This window comes from Canis aureus, chromosome 8, assembly GCF_053574225.1.
Source record: "Canis aureus isolate CA01 chromosome 8, VMU_Caureus_v.1.0, whole genome shotgun sequence".
NCBI classification, from domain to species: Eukaryota; Metazoa; Chordata; class Mammalia; order Carnivora; family Canidae; genus Canis; species Canis aureus.
In genome coordinates, this window is record NC_135618.1 from 37,148,879 (window position 1) to 37,162,351 (window position 13,473).

At 39.2% G+C, this 13,473-nt stretch overlaps 1 pseudogene; it reads left to right on the forward strand.

Moving 5' to 3' along the window:
* Positions 1–334: 334 nt before the first annotated feature.
* On the forward strand, positions 335–1,238 carry LOC144319192 (olfactory receptor 6C74-like; annotated as a pseudogene).
* Positions 1,239–13,473: the final 12,235 nt, after the last annotated feature.

Genomic DNA, 13,473 nt, shown 5'->3' on the forward strand with positions numbered 1-13,473 from the left:
TGTTCATTTCTTTACCTCATTACCATAAATCTAAGCCAGACTACAAAGATGATTTGTAAGATAGTTTTTTATTCATCAGATTTGTAGAAAATATTTGTCTTTCCTCAAAAATAAAGTAATAATAATAATAATAATAATAATAATAAATATAAGTACTAGTTTTTGTTAGAGTTTATCTTACATTAATCATTTCAAAAATGTGCCCTATTAGTATGTAAAATCAATAGCAACTACTAATATTCTGACATAATTATCTTCATAATTTACTATTGATTCCTGTGCATATTGTTTTCTCAATATTTTTACCAGAGCAGAAGCGTATCAAGAGGTCAAGATGGAAAACCATACAACTGTGACAGTATTGACGGAGGACCCAAAACTGAAGATTGTGCTATTTGTCTTCCTGCTCCTCACCTACTTGCTAAGCATCTCAGGCAACTTAGTTATTATTACCCTCACTTTGCTGGACTCACATCTCAAGACCCCTATGTATTTCTTTCTTCGAAATGTTTCTTTCTTAGAAATTTCTTATACGACAGTCTGCATCCCCAAATTGCTTGTAAGCATGGCAACTGGTGACAAAACCATTTCCTATAACTGTTGTGCAACTCAGTTGCTTTGCCTTCCTTCTTGGAGCATCTGAATGTTACCTCCTGGCTGTCATGTCCTACAATCATTATGTCGCCATCTGCAAGCCCCTGCATTACACAACCATTATGAGCAGCAAAATCTGTATCCAGCTAGTCCTTAGCTCTTGGATCACTGGTTTCCTCACCATCTTTCCAGGACTCATTTTAGGCTTAAGCCTGGACTTCTGTGATTCCAATGTCATTGATCATTTCTACTGTGACACTGTTCCCCTCCTGCAGATCTCCTGCACAGACAGACACATGTTGGAAATGATGAGTTTCATCTTAGCTTTGGTGACTCTGCTGGTCACTTTGGCATTAGTAATTTAGTAATTCTATCATACACATATATTGCCCTGACAATTTAAAAAATTCCTTCTGCCAACCACAGAAAAAAGCTTTCTCCACCTGTTCTTCTCACATGATTGTCATCTCCCTCTCATATGGCAGCTGCATCTTTATGTACCTTAAACCCTCAAACAGAGGATATCCTTGATGAAGGGAGTGGCAGTTCTCAATACTTCTGTTGCTCCACTTTTGAATCCCTTTATTTATACTCTAAGGAAACAGCAGGTGAAGCAAGCATTTTATTTTTCTGTTCCATTGTAAGCATTCTCAATTTTTAAAAACATTTTTTAAAAATATTTTTCTTGTTTATTCATGAGAGACACAGAGAGAGGGGCAGAGACACAGGAAGAGAGAGAAGCAGGCTCCCCTTTGGGAGTCTGATTTGGGACTAGATCCCAGGACCCCGGGATCATGCCCTGAGCTGAAAGCAGATGCCCAACCACTGAGACACCCAGGCATCCCAACATTCTCAAATTTGACTCATTTCTTCTCTGCTTCTTCCATTTAAATGTAGCAAATACTTGAAAAATTATTTTAGTCAACTTTATATATTAGTTCATGGAGACTTAATTATTTTTATATCTATGCGGTATATTTTGTTCTTATATTTTATTTTCTGCAAAATCTTGATAAGTTCGAAACAATTATATATCTTCCTTGGGATTTTACCTTTCCTTGGCTTTTATGTCCTGATACACATTCTCTATTGTTTTAAATAAATATATTTAAAAGTGGGAAGTTGAGATTAAAATATCAATATCATCCTTTGTCTTGAGAATTGAAAAAAAACCCACTATGCTAGTGTAATAAAATATTATGTGGTATATTATTTTTATTTTACATTTTATGCCATATAAGTAAATAAGTAAATAAATACTGACTCATGTATGTGTACTAAATCAAGTAACTTTGATTAAGAATAAAATGCGGGGGGAGGAGCAAGAAGGCGGAAGAGTAGGGTCTTCAAATCACCTGTTTCCACCAAACTACCTAGAAAACCTTCAAATTATCCTGAAAATCTATGAATTCGGCCTGAGATTTAAAGAGAGACCAGCTGGAAGGCAACAGTGAGAAGAGTTCGCGCTTCTATCAAGGTAGGAAGACGGGGAAAAAGAAATAAAGAAACAAAGGCCTCCAAGGGGGAGGGGCCCGCGAGGAGCCGGGCTGAGGCCGGGGCGAGTGTCCCCAGGACAGGAGAGCCCCGGCCCGGAGGAGCAGGAGCTGCACCGACCTTCCCGGGCGGAAAGGGGCTCGCGGAGAGTTGGAGCAGGACCCAGGAGGGCGGGGATGCCCTCGGGCTCCCCGGGACAGTAACAGCAACTGCGCGCCCAGGAGAGTGCGCCGAGCTCCCTAAGGGCTGCAGCGCGCACGGCGGGACCCGGAGCAGCTCGGGGGGCTCGGGCGGCGGCTCCGCGGAGGGGGCTGCGCGGAGGGGGCTGCGCGGCCCCGGGAGCAGCTCGGCCGGGCTCGGGCAGAGGAAGAGGCTCCGTGCAGAGGGGCCTGCGCGGTTCCAGGAGCAGCTCGGAGGAGCTCGGGCGGCGGCTCCGCGGAGGGGGTTGCGCGGCCGGGGAGCGCGAATCCACCAGCGCGGGCTCGGGAGCACAGGGCGCCGGGACACAGCCCAGGATCCGGCCTCCCCCGGGACAGGCAGAGACCGGGAGGGCCCAGGACAGCAAGGACGCTCCTGCCCCAGCTGAGCACATCAGCGGCCCCGCCCGGAGCCTCCAGGCCCTGCAGACGGAGTTCCTGCCGGAGCTGAATCCAGGTTTCCAGAGCTGCCCCGCCACTGGGGCTGTTCCTCCTGCGGCCTCACGGGGTAAACAACCCCCACTGAGCCCTGCACCAGGCAGGGGCACAGCAGCTCCCCCAACTGCTAACACCTGAAAATCAGCACAACAGGCCCCTCCCCCAGAACACCAGCTAGACTGACAACTTCCAGGAGAAGCCAAGGGACTTAAAGAACACAGAATCAGAAGATACTCCCCTGTGGTTCTTTTTTTTTGTTTGTTTGTTTGTTTGTTTGTTTGTTTGTTTGTTTTTGTTTTGTTTTGTTTTGCTTTTTGATTTGTTTCTTTCCACCACCACCCCCTTTTTTTTCTCCTTTCTTTTTCTCTCTCTTTTTCTTCTTTTTTTTTTCTTCTTTCGTTTTTTTTTCTCTTCCCTTTTTTTTTCTCTTTCTCTTTTCTTTCCTTCTTTCTCTCCTCTCTTTTTCTCTTTTTCCCAATACAACTTGCTTTTGGCCACTCTGCACTGAGCAAAATGACTAGAAGGAAAACCTCACCTCAAAAGAAAGAATCAGAAACAGTCCTCTCTCCCACAGAGTTACAAAATCTGGATTACAATTCAATGTCAGAAAGCCAATTCAGAAGCACTATTATACAGCTACTGGTGGCTCTAGAAAAAAGTATAAAGGACTCAAGAGACTTCATGACTGCAGAATTTAGAGCTAATCAGGCAGAAATTAAAAATCAATTGAATGAGATGCAATCCAAACTAGAAGTCCTAACGACGAGGGTTAACGAGGTGGAAGAACGAGTGAGTGACATAGAAGACAAGTTGATAGCAAAGAGGGAACTGAGGAAAAAAGAGACAAACAATTAAAAGACCATGAAGATAGATTAAGGGAAATAAACGACAGCCTGAGGAAGAAAAACCTACGTTTAATTGGGGTTCCCGAGGGCGCCAAAAGGGACAGAGGGCCAGAATATGTATTTGAAAAAATTCTAGCTGAAAACTTTCCTAATCTGGGAAGGGAAACAGCCATTCAGATCCAGGAAATAGAGAGATCCCCCCCCTAAAATCAATAAAAACCGTTCAACACCTCGACATTTAATTGCTTGCAAATTCCAAAGATAAGGAGAAGATCCTTAAAGCAGCAAGAGACAAGAAATCCCTGACTTTTATGGGGAGGAGTATTAGGGTAACAGCAGACCTCTCCACAGAGACCTGGCTGGCCAGAAAGGGCTGGCAGGATATATTCAGGGTCCTAAATGAGAAGAACATGCAACCAAGAATCCTTTATCCAGCAAGGCTCTCATTCAAAATGGAAGGAGAGATAAAGAGCTTCCAAGACAGGCAGCAACTAAAAGAATATGTGACCTCCAAACCAGCTCTTCAAGAAATTTTAAGGGGGACTCTTAAAATTCCCCTTTAAGAAGAAGTCCAGTGGAACAGTCCACAAAAACAAGGACTGAATAGATATCATGATGACACTAAACTCCTATCTCTCAGTAGTAACTCTGAATGTGAACGGGCTTAATGACCCCATCAAAAGGCGCAGGGTTTCAGACTGGATAAAAAAGCAGGACCCATCTATTTGCTGTCTACAAGAGACTCATTTTAGACAGAAGGACACCTACAGCCTGAAAATAAAAGGTTGGAGAACCATTTACCATTCGAATGGTCCTCAAAAGAAAGCAGGGGTAGCCATCCTTATATCAGATAAACTAAAATTTACCCCGAAGACTGTAGTGAGAGATGAAGAGGGACACTATATCATACTTAAAGGATCTATTCAACAAGAGGACTTAACAATCCTCAATATATATGCTCCGAATGTGGGAGCTGCCAAATATATAAATCAATTATTAACCAAAGTGAAGAAATACTTAGATAATAATACACTTATACTTGGTGAGTTCAATCTAGCTCTTTCTATACTCGATAGGTCTTCTAAGCACAACATCTCCAAAGAAACGAGAGCTTTAAATGATACACTGGACCAGATGGATTTCACAGATATCTACAGAACTTTACATCCAAACTCAACTGAATACACATTCTTCTCAAGCGCACATGGAACTTTCTCCAGAATAGACCACATATTGGGACACAAATCGGGTCTGAACCGATACCAAAAGATTGGGATTGTCCCCTGCATATTCTCGGACCATAATGCCTTGAAATTAGAACTAAATCACAACAAGAAGTTTGGAAGGACCTCAAACACGTGGAGGTTAAGGACCATCCTGCTAAAAGATAAAAGTGTCAACCAGGAAATTAAGGAAGAATTAAAAAGATTCATGGAAACTAATGAGAATGAAGATACAACCGTTCAAAATCTTTGGGATGCAGCAAAAGCAGTCCTGAGGGGGAAATACATCGCAATACAAGCATCCATTCAAAAACTGGAAAGAACTCAAATACAAAAGCTAACCTTACACATAAAGGAGCTAGAGAAAAAACAGCAAATAGATCCTACACCCAAGAGAAGAAGGGAGTTAATAAAGATTCGAGCAGAACTCAACGAAATCGAGACCAGCAGAACTGTGGAACAGATCAACAGAACCAGGAGTTGGTTCTTTGAAAGAATTAATAAGATAGATAAACCATTAGCCAGCCTTATTAAAAAGAAGAGAGAAAAGACTCAAATTAATAAAATCATGAATGAGAAAGGAGAGATCACTACCAACACCAAGGAAATACAAACGATTTTAAAAACATATTATGAACAGCTATACGCCAATAAATTAGGCAATCTAGAAGAAATGGACGCATTCCTGGAAAGCCACAAACTACCAAAACTGGAACAGGAAGAAATAGAAAACCTGAACAGGCCAATAACCAGGGAGGAAATTGAAGCAGTCATCAAAAACCTCCCAAGACACAAGAGTCCAGGGCCAGATGGTTCCCAGGGGAATTTTATCAAACGTTTAAAGAAGAAATCATACCTATTCTCCTAAAGCTGTTTGGAAAGATAGAAAGAGATGGAGTACTTCCAAATTCGTTCTATGAAGCCAGCATCACCTTAATTCCAAAGCCAGACAAAGACCCAACCAAAAAGGAGAATTACAGACCAATATCCCTGATGAACATGGATGCAAAAATTCTCAACAAGATACTGGCCAATAGGATCCAACAGTACATTAAGAAAATTATTCACCATGACCAAGTAGGATTTATCCCTGGGACACAAGGCTGGTTCAACACCCGTAAAACAATCAATGTGATTCATCATATCAGCAAGAGAAAAACCAAGAACCATATGATCCTCTCATTAGATGCAGAGAAAGCATTTGACAAAATACAGCATCCATTCCTGATCAAAACTCTTCAGAGTGTAGGGATAGAGGGAACATTCCTCGACATCTTAAAAGCCATCTATGAAAAGCCCACAGCAAATATCATTCTCAATGGGGAAGCACTGGGAGCCTTTCCCCTAAGATCAGGAACAAGACAGGGATGTCCACTCTCACCACTGCTGTTCAACATAGTACTGGAAGTCCTAGCCTCAGCAATCAGACAACAAAAAGACATTAAAGGCATTCAAATTGGCAAAGAAGAAGTCAAACTCTCCCTCTTCACCGATGACATGATACTCTACATAGAAAACCCAAAAGTCTCCACTCCAAGATTGCTAGAACTCATACAGCAATTCGGTAGCGTGGCAGGATACAAAATCAATGCCCAGAAGTCAGTGGCATTTCTATACACTAACAATGAGACTGAAGAAAGAGAAATTAAGGAGTCAATCCCATTTACAATTGCACCCAAAAGCATAAGATACCTAGGAATAAACCTAACCAAAGATGTAAAGGATCTATACCCTAAAAACTATAGAACACTTCTGAAAGAAATTGAGGAAGACACAAAGAGATGGAAAAATATTCCATGCTCATGGATTGGCAGAATTAATATTGTGAAAATGTCAATGTTACCCAGGGCAATATACACGTTTAATGCAATCCCTATCAAAATACCATGGACTTTCTTCAGAGAGTTAGAACAAATTATTTTAAGATTTATGCGGAATCAAAAAAGACCCCGAATAGCCAGGGGAATTTTAAAAAAGAAAACCATAGCTGGGGGCATCACAATGCCAGATTTCAGGTTGTAGTACAAAGCTGTGGTCATCAAGACAGTGTGGTACTGGCACAAAAACAGACACATAGATCAGTGGAACAGAATAGAGAATCCAGAAGCGGACCCTGAACTTTATGGTCAACTAATATTCGATAAAGGAGGAAAGACTATCCATTGGAAGAAAGGCAGTCTCTTCAATAAATGGTGCTGGGAAAATTGGACATCCACATGCAGAAGAATGAAACTAGACCACTCTCTTTCACCATACACAAAGATAAACTCAAAATGGATGAAAGATCTAAATGTGAGACAAGATTCCATCAAAATCCTAGAGAAGAACACAGGCAACACCCTTTTTGAACTCGGCCATAGTAACTTCTTGCAAGATACATCCACGAAGGCAAAAGAAACAAAAGCAAAAATGAACTATTGGGACTTCATCAAGATAAGAAGCTTTTGCACAGCAAAGGATACAGTCAACAAAACTCAAAGACAACCTACAGAATGGGAGAAGATATTTGCAAATGACATATCAGATAAAGGGCTAGTTTCCAAGATCTATAAAGAACTTATTAAACTCAACACCAAAGAAACAAACAATCCAATCATGAAATGGGCAAAAGACATGAACAGAAATCTCACAGAGGAAGACATAGACATGGCCAACATGCATATGAGAAAATGTTCTGCATCACTTGCCATCAGGGAAATACAAATCAAAACTACAATGAGATACCACCTCACACCAGTGAGAATGGGGAAAATTAACAAGGCAGGAAACAACAAATGTTGGAGAGGATGCGGAGAAAAGGGAACCCTCTTACACTGTTGGTGGGAATGTGAACTGGTGCAGCCACTCTGGAAAACTGTGTGGAGGTTCCTCAAACAGTTAAAAATATACCTGCCCTACGACCCAGCAATTGCACTGTTGGGGATTTACCCCAAAGATACAGATGCAATGAAACGCTGGGACACCTGCACCCCGATGTTTATAGCAGCAATGGCCACGATAGCCAAACTGTGGAAGGAGCCTCGGTGTCCAACGAAAGATGAATGGATAAAGAAGATGTGGTTTATGTATACAATGGAATATTACTCAGCTATTAGAAATGACAAATACCCACCATTTGCTTCAACGTGGATGGAACTGGAGGGTATTATGCTGAGTGAAGTAAGTCAGTCGGAGAAGGACAAACATTATATGTTCTCATTCATTTGGGGAATATAAATAATAGTGAAAGGGAATATAAGGGAAGGGAGAAGAAATGTGTGGGGAATATCAGAAAGGGAGACAGAACGTAAAGACTGCTAACTCTGGGAAACGAACTAGGGGTGGTGGAAGGGGAGGAGGGCGGGGGGTGGGAGTGAATGGGTGACGGGCACTGGGTGTTATTCTGTATGTTAGTAAATTGAACACCAATAAAAAATAAATTTAAAAAAAAAGAATAAAATGCATCCTGGAGAGAGAGATCACATTTGATGCTTTATCAGCTATTCCTTATTCATCTTGGAACTGTGTTCCTTAAATTCTACATCTATAACATAGCAACAAGTTTTTTTTTATTTTGAGATATTTTAAGGCTAATTTGAAAGTATAAAATCAGTATTCTCCAGATTAAAAGAAAATAAAATGAAAACTTGTAGAATAAATTATTCTGATTTTATCTTGTAAAAAAATGCACTTCGGAGAGGTACAATAAGTTACTCTCGTCACATAGCTAGTCAGAAAAACAGAATTCAAATTCATTTCTGCTTGATTCCAGAGGCTATGTGTATCCAGTACCAGCAATCCCCAATCAGTTTGTAGCAAAGACTCGTCTACGTGTATTCTGAAATGATGATGGATTCAGTTTTGGGGTTGAGTGTAGAGATGCAATTAGAGATTCTCATGCTGATTCCATTGCCTGCTAATGTAATTTATTGTAGTGCTTTGTCATTTTATATATGTGATATGCTACTTAAAAATCTGGAAAACTTCATAATGTAGCAGTTGTGTACTTAGAGGATGCTTCCTACAGTTTTACCATATGGTCTGGTATAGAGTCAAATTGTTGTGAGGTAGATAATTGCTTTTGTATATCCTAAATACTCTCCCTCTCTCTCGCTGTCTCTTCTGACTTTTTCTCTCTTTCTCCCTCTCTCACATACACACATACACATCTTTCTCTATTTCAATAAATTTTTCTTTTTTCTTCCATTTCTTCTCTTTTCTTTTTTTCTTTTTTTCATTATCTTCTTTTGGTAGAATGACTTCTGTAAGTCATATGTGGATCTATAAACCATAGTTAGCTAATCAAGGTTTTGGACTCCGTGATTGGTTCAAGACTACACTTCTACTCTGGGCTTTACAAATGATCATATTCTCTCTACAAATAAGAACTCAATTAGTGTTGGGCATGAAACTAAAGTCAGTTGATGTGATAAAAATTTTGTAAATGTTAGAATATTCTTTTCTGTTATAATTACAGCTATAAAAATAAACCCAGAACTTTCAGGAGTTCATTAAATAGAGCATGTTTACCTCACTATGAAACTAGGGTAAAGAAAAGCAGAGCCAAGAAATAAACTGAAAGAATATGAATGCCAATAACTTAGTTTGATTCTCCATAACCAATAATAATGAAAGCTCATCCCTTGGAATTTCAGGTGGGACTCGTAACTACGGTGAATCTATCTAATTGTCCTATCTACTAAATGTTCTCTTTACCCCTTGGCCCTTGGTGGGTAGGGGTGTACCTTTTGGCCCTTGGTGGTTTTGTCCTCAGGTAGAAAGCAAGAGAAAATGAAAATGAAAGCAAGAGTAAAAGAAAACTTTTACTCCCTATTTTTTTGTCTACTACATTTTACTTAATGTTTATGCAAATACCATCAGGCCAGATAGTCCTAGAAATCTGTTTCAGAAAGGGACAATATTTAAGGTGCTAATTTTAGAGCACTTTTAGATATACAACAAAATTGAAAGGAAGGTACAGAGATTTCCTATATACCCATGGACCTCATACACACACAGCCTTCCCTATTTACAACCTCCTTCAGCAGAGACGTATGTTTGTTACAACTGATGAACCTATATTGATACATCATAATTACCCCAAATCCATATTTTGCATTATGGTTCACTCTCAGTGAGTGTTCATTCTATAGATTTGGAAAAAATGTATAATGATTGATAGACATATAAAGATATAGCTAGGTAGATGATATATAGGTTGTTGATAATAATACAGATACTGATGATATACAGACATAAATCCTCTGTGGCCTGCCTATTCATCACTCCCTATCGCTCAGCCACTGAAAACCATTGATTTTACTGTCTTCATTGTTTTTCCTTTTCCAGGATGCCATGTAGTTGGAATCATAAAATTTCAGATTGGTTTTTTTCACTTAGTTACGTGCACTTAAGTTTCCTCTGTGTATTTTCATGACTTGATAGCTCATTTATTTTTAGCACTGAATAATATTCTATTTTCTAGAAGTATCATAGATTATCCATTTACCTACTAACAGGTATCTTAACTGCTTCCAAGTTTGGGCAATTATGAATAAAGCTGCTATAAAGATCCGTGTGCAGGTTTTTGCGTGGACATGTTTTCATCTCATTTGGGTAAATATCAAGATGAGTGATTGCTGGATCCTATGGTAAGAATGTGTTTAATTTTGCAAGAAACCGCCAAACTGTCTTCCAAAGTTGCTAGATCATCTCACATTCTACCAGCAACAGATGAGAGTTCATTTTTCTCCACATCTTCATCAGCATTGGGTGTTGTCATGTTCCAGGATTGTGTGTAGTGGTGGTATCTCCTTATTGTTTTTTTTTTAATAAATTTATTTTTTATTGGTGTTCAATTTACCAACATACAGAATAAAACCCAGTGCTCATCCCGTCAAGTGCCCCCCTCAGTGCCTGTCACCCATTCACCCGCACCCCCCGCCCTCCTCCCCTTCCACCACCCCTAGTTCATTTCCCAGAGTTAGGAGTCTTTATGTTCTGTCTCCCTTTCTGATATTTCCCACACATTCCTTCTCCCTTCCCTTCTATTCCCTTTCACTATTATTTATATTCCCCAAATGAATGAGAACATATAATGTTTGTCCTTCTCCGATTGACTTACTTCACTCAGCATAATACCCTCCAGTTCCATCCAGGTTGAAGCAAATGGTGGGTATTTGTCGTTTCTAATGGCTGAGTAATATTCCATCGTATACATAAACCACATCTTCTTTATCCATTCATCTTTTGATGGACACCGAGGCTCCTTCCACAGTTTGGCTATTGTGCACATTGCTGCTAGAAACATCGGGGTGCGGGTGTCCCGGTGTTTCATTGCATCTGAATCTTTGGGGTAAATCCCCAGAAGTGCAATTGCTGGGTCGTAGGGCAGGTATATTTTTAACTGTTTGAGGAACCTCCACACAGTTTTCCAGAGTGGCTGCACCAGTTCACATTCCCACCAACAGTGCCAGAGGGTTCCCTTTTCTCCGCATCCTCTCCAACATTTGTGTTTTCCTGCCTTGTTAATTTTCCCCATTCTCACTCGTGTGAGGTGGTATCTCATTGTGGTTTTGATTTGTATTTCCCTGATGGCAAGTGATGCAGAGCATTTTCTCATGTGCATGTTGGCCGTGTCTATGTCTTCCTCTGTGAGATTTCTCTTCTCTCCTTATTGTTTTAATTTACATTTTCCTGATTACACATGATGTGGATCATCTTTTTGTGTGCTTTTTGTGTGCTTATTTGCCATCTCTGTAGTATCTTGGGTGAGGTGTCTGTCAAGATCTTTGGCCCATTTTTTAATATTGTTGTTCTTTTTCAGATTGTTGAATTCTAAGTTTTTGTGTATTTGAGTTGACAATTCTTTTTAGATATGTTTTCTCAAATCTTGTCTCCCTGTATGTGCCTTGTCTTCTCATTTTCTTGACATTATCTTTTGCAGAGCAGAGGTTTTTAATTTTAATGAAGTCCAGCTTATCCATATTTCTTTCATGGATTATGGTGTTGTATCTAAAAGACCATTACTAAACCCAAAGTCATCTAGATTTTCTCTGTTACTTTCAGAGTTTTAAAGTTTTGTCATGTACATATAAGTCCACTCTCAATTTTGAGTTCATTAATGTGATGAATGTAAAGCCAGTGTCTAACATAGCATAAGGAAGAATTGAAAACTGTGTTAGCTGTTGTCGCCTCTGAGCTCAGGTTTACTGGTGTCCTATAAAAGCTTGGACGTTTTGCCACAGAGCTAAACATTGATAACTGGATTTGGAGTTGGAGAAGATGAAAAAAAATCCAGGTGAAAATGGAACAATTACCGACAAAATAAACCCACCCGTCTCCTACCAACAAGGTAAACCAGCAGATAAACACAACCTGTGTGAGCTACCAAATGGCTTCTGCTTTATTCTATTCTCCAAATATCCCAAATAATCTCTCTGGTGGTTCACCCTAACAGGAAACAAACAGGGAAGGAACATCCTAGAGAAATAGTTCAGCCTAGCCAATTGAAACATTACAACGCCTCCAGGGATATATTACCAGAGTGCCTAAGGAAACTTTTGAAGTTCATTATCTTGATTTTGGTAATGGTTTCACAGGTATATACAGGTATCAAATCTCAAGTTCTAAACTTTATTGGATACACTTTATTTTGCATAAATTGTTAACTCCATAAAATTGTAAAAATAACTAAACAAACAAGGGAAAATAGAACAGCAACAAAACCTGCAACTCAGCCTGAAATGAACTCAGATTCTAATTGAATAAATAATAAAAAATAAATTTATTATTAAAAAAAACAAAAAAAAGAATTAAGAGACTCAGTTATTATTCCCTCTTATTATTCTCCTGGATGTCCTAGGGTTCCTCCATCCTGACTAACTTTTTTCCCCCTATCTTCTGCAGATTTTCAACTACTTCAACATAATGTTCCTGGATTTTTGATTGGTTGGTTGGTTGATTGATTTACTTTGGTGTTTTAATCCAATCAGTGATTAACAGAATTTTGTCTGTTTGAAAAGCAGTCACCTCTGTCAATAGTGTTCAGCTACATATCATTATGTGATCTGTCTTCTGAAATTGAGCAGCCACTATAATGTGACGTAATGTTTTGGATAACTATGATTGACATACACTGATGATGTAGAAAACAAATAATCAAGTGAACTAATGAATCAGTTACCTGTCAATCTAAGTAACTAACACAATATCTAACTTACTCACCTGTTAACATCAGCCATGTGTCAGGTACTTAGGTGTTTTTTCTGATGAAATTATGGCAGGTGTATATGAACTAACAAGTTCTACATTTTCAATTGTCTTTCCCCATGGCTTCTCAGGGCACTGTTTTAGTATTTCTGCTACTTAATAGAATCTGCATCTAATGATGGGTGAGTAAAGAATTCAAGAGTACAAATATAACTATATACTTTAATAAAAGTTTGTTAATATCTTTAAGATTCAATTTTCTTCATCTGTACATTGAAAGGATTAAAGTAGAAACATTTATAGCTTCTTTAATTCATTTTTTGGCTTCTTTATATCTAAAAATTTAAAAATCATAGTATGAGTTTGGCCCATGCTTTCTGAGAAATTAATATGAACAAGCAATGTTCAGAAAATAGCAGCTTGTGATGGACATTCTGCCTGAGGAGATCAGATTACAAAAATGAAGTTTAGTATGAAATTTAGAAAGAATAT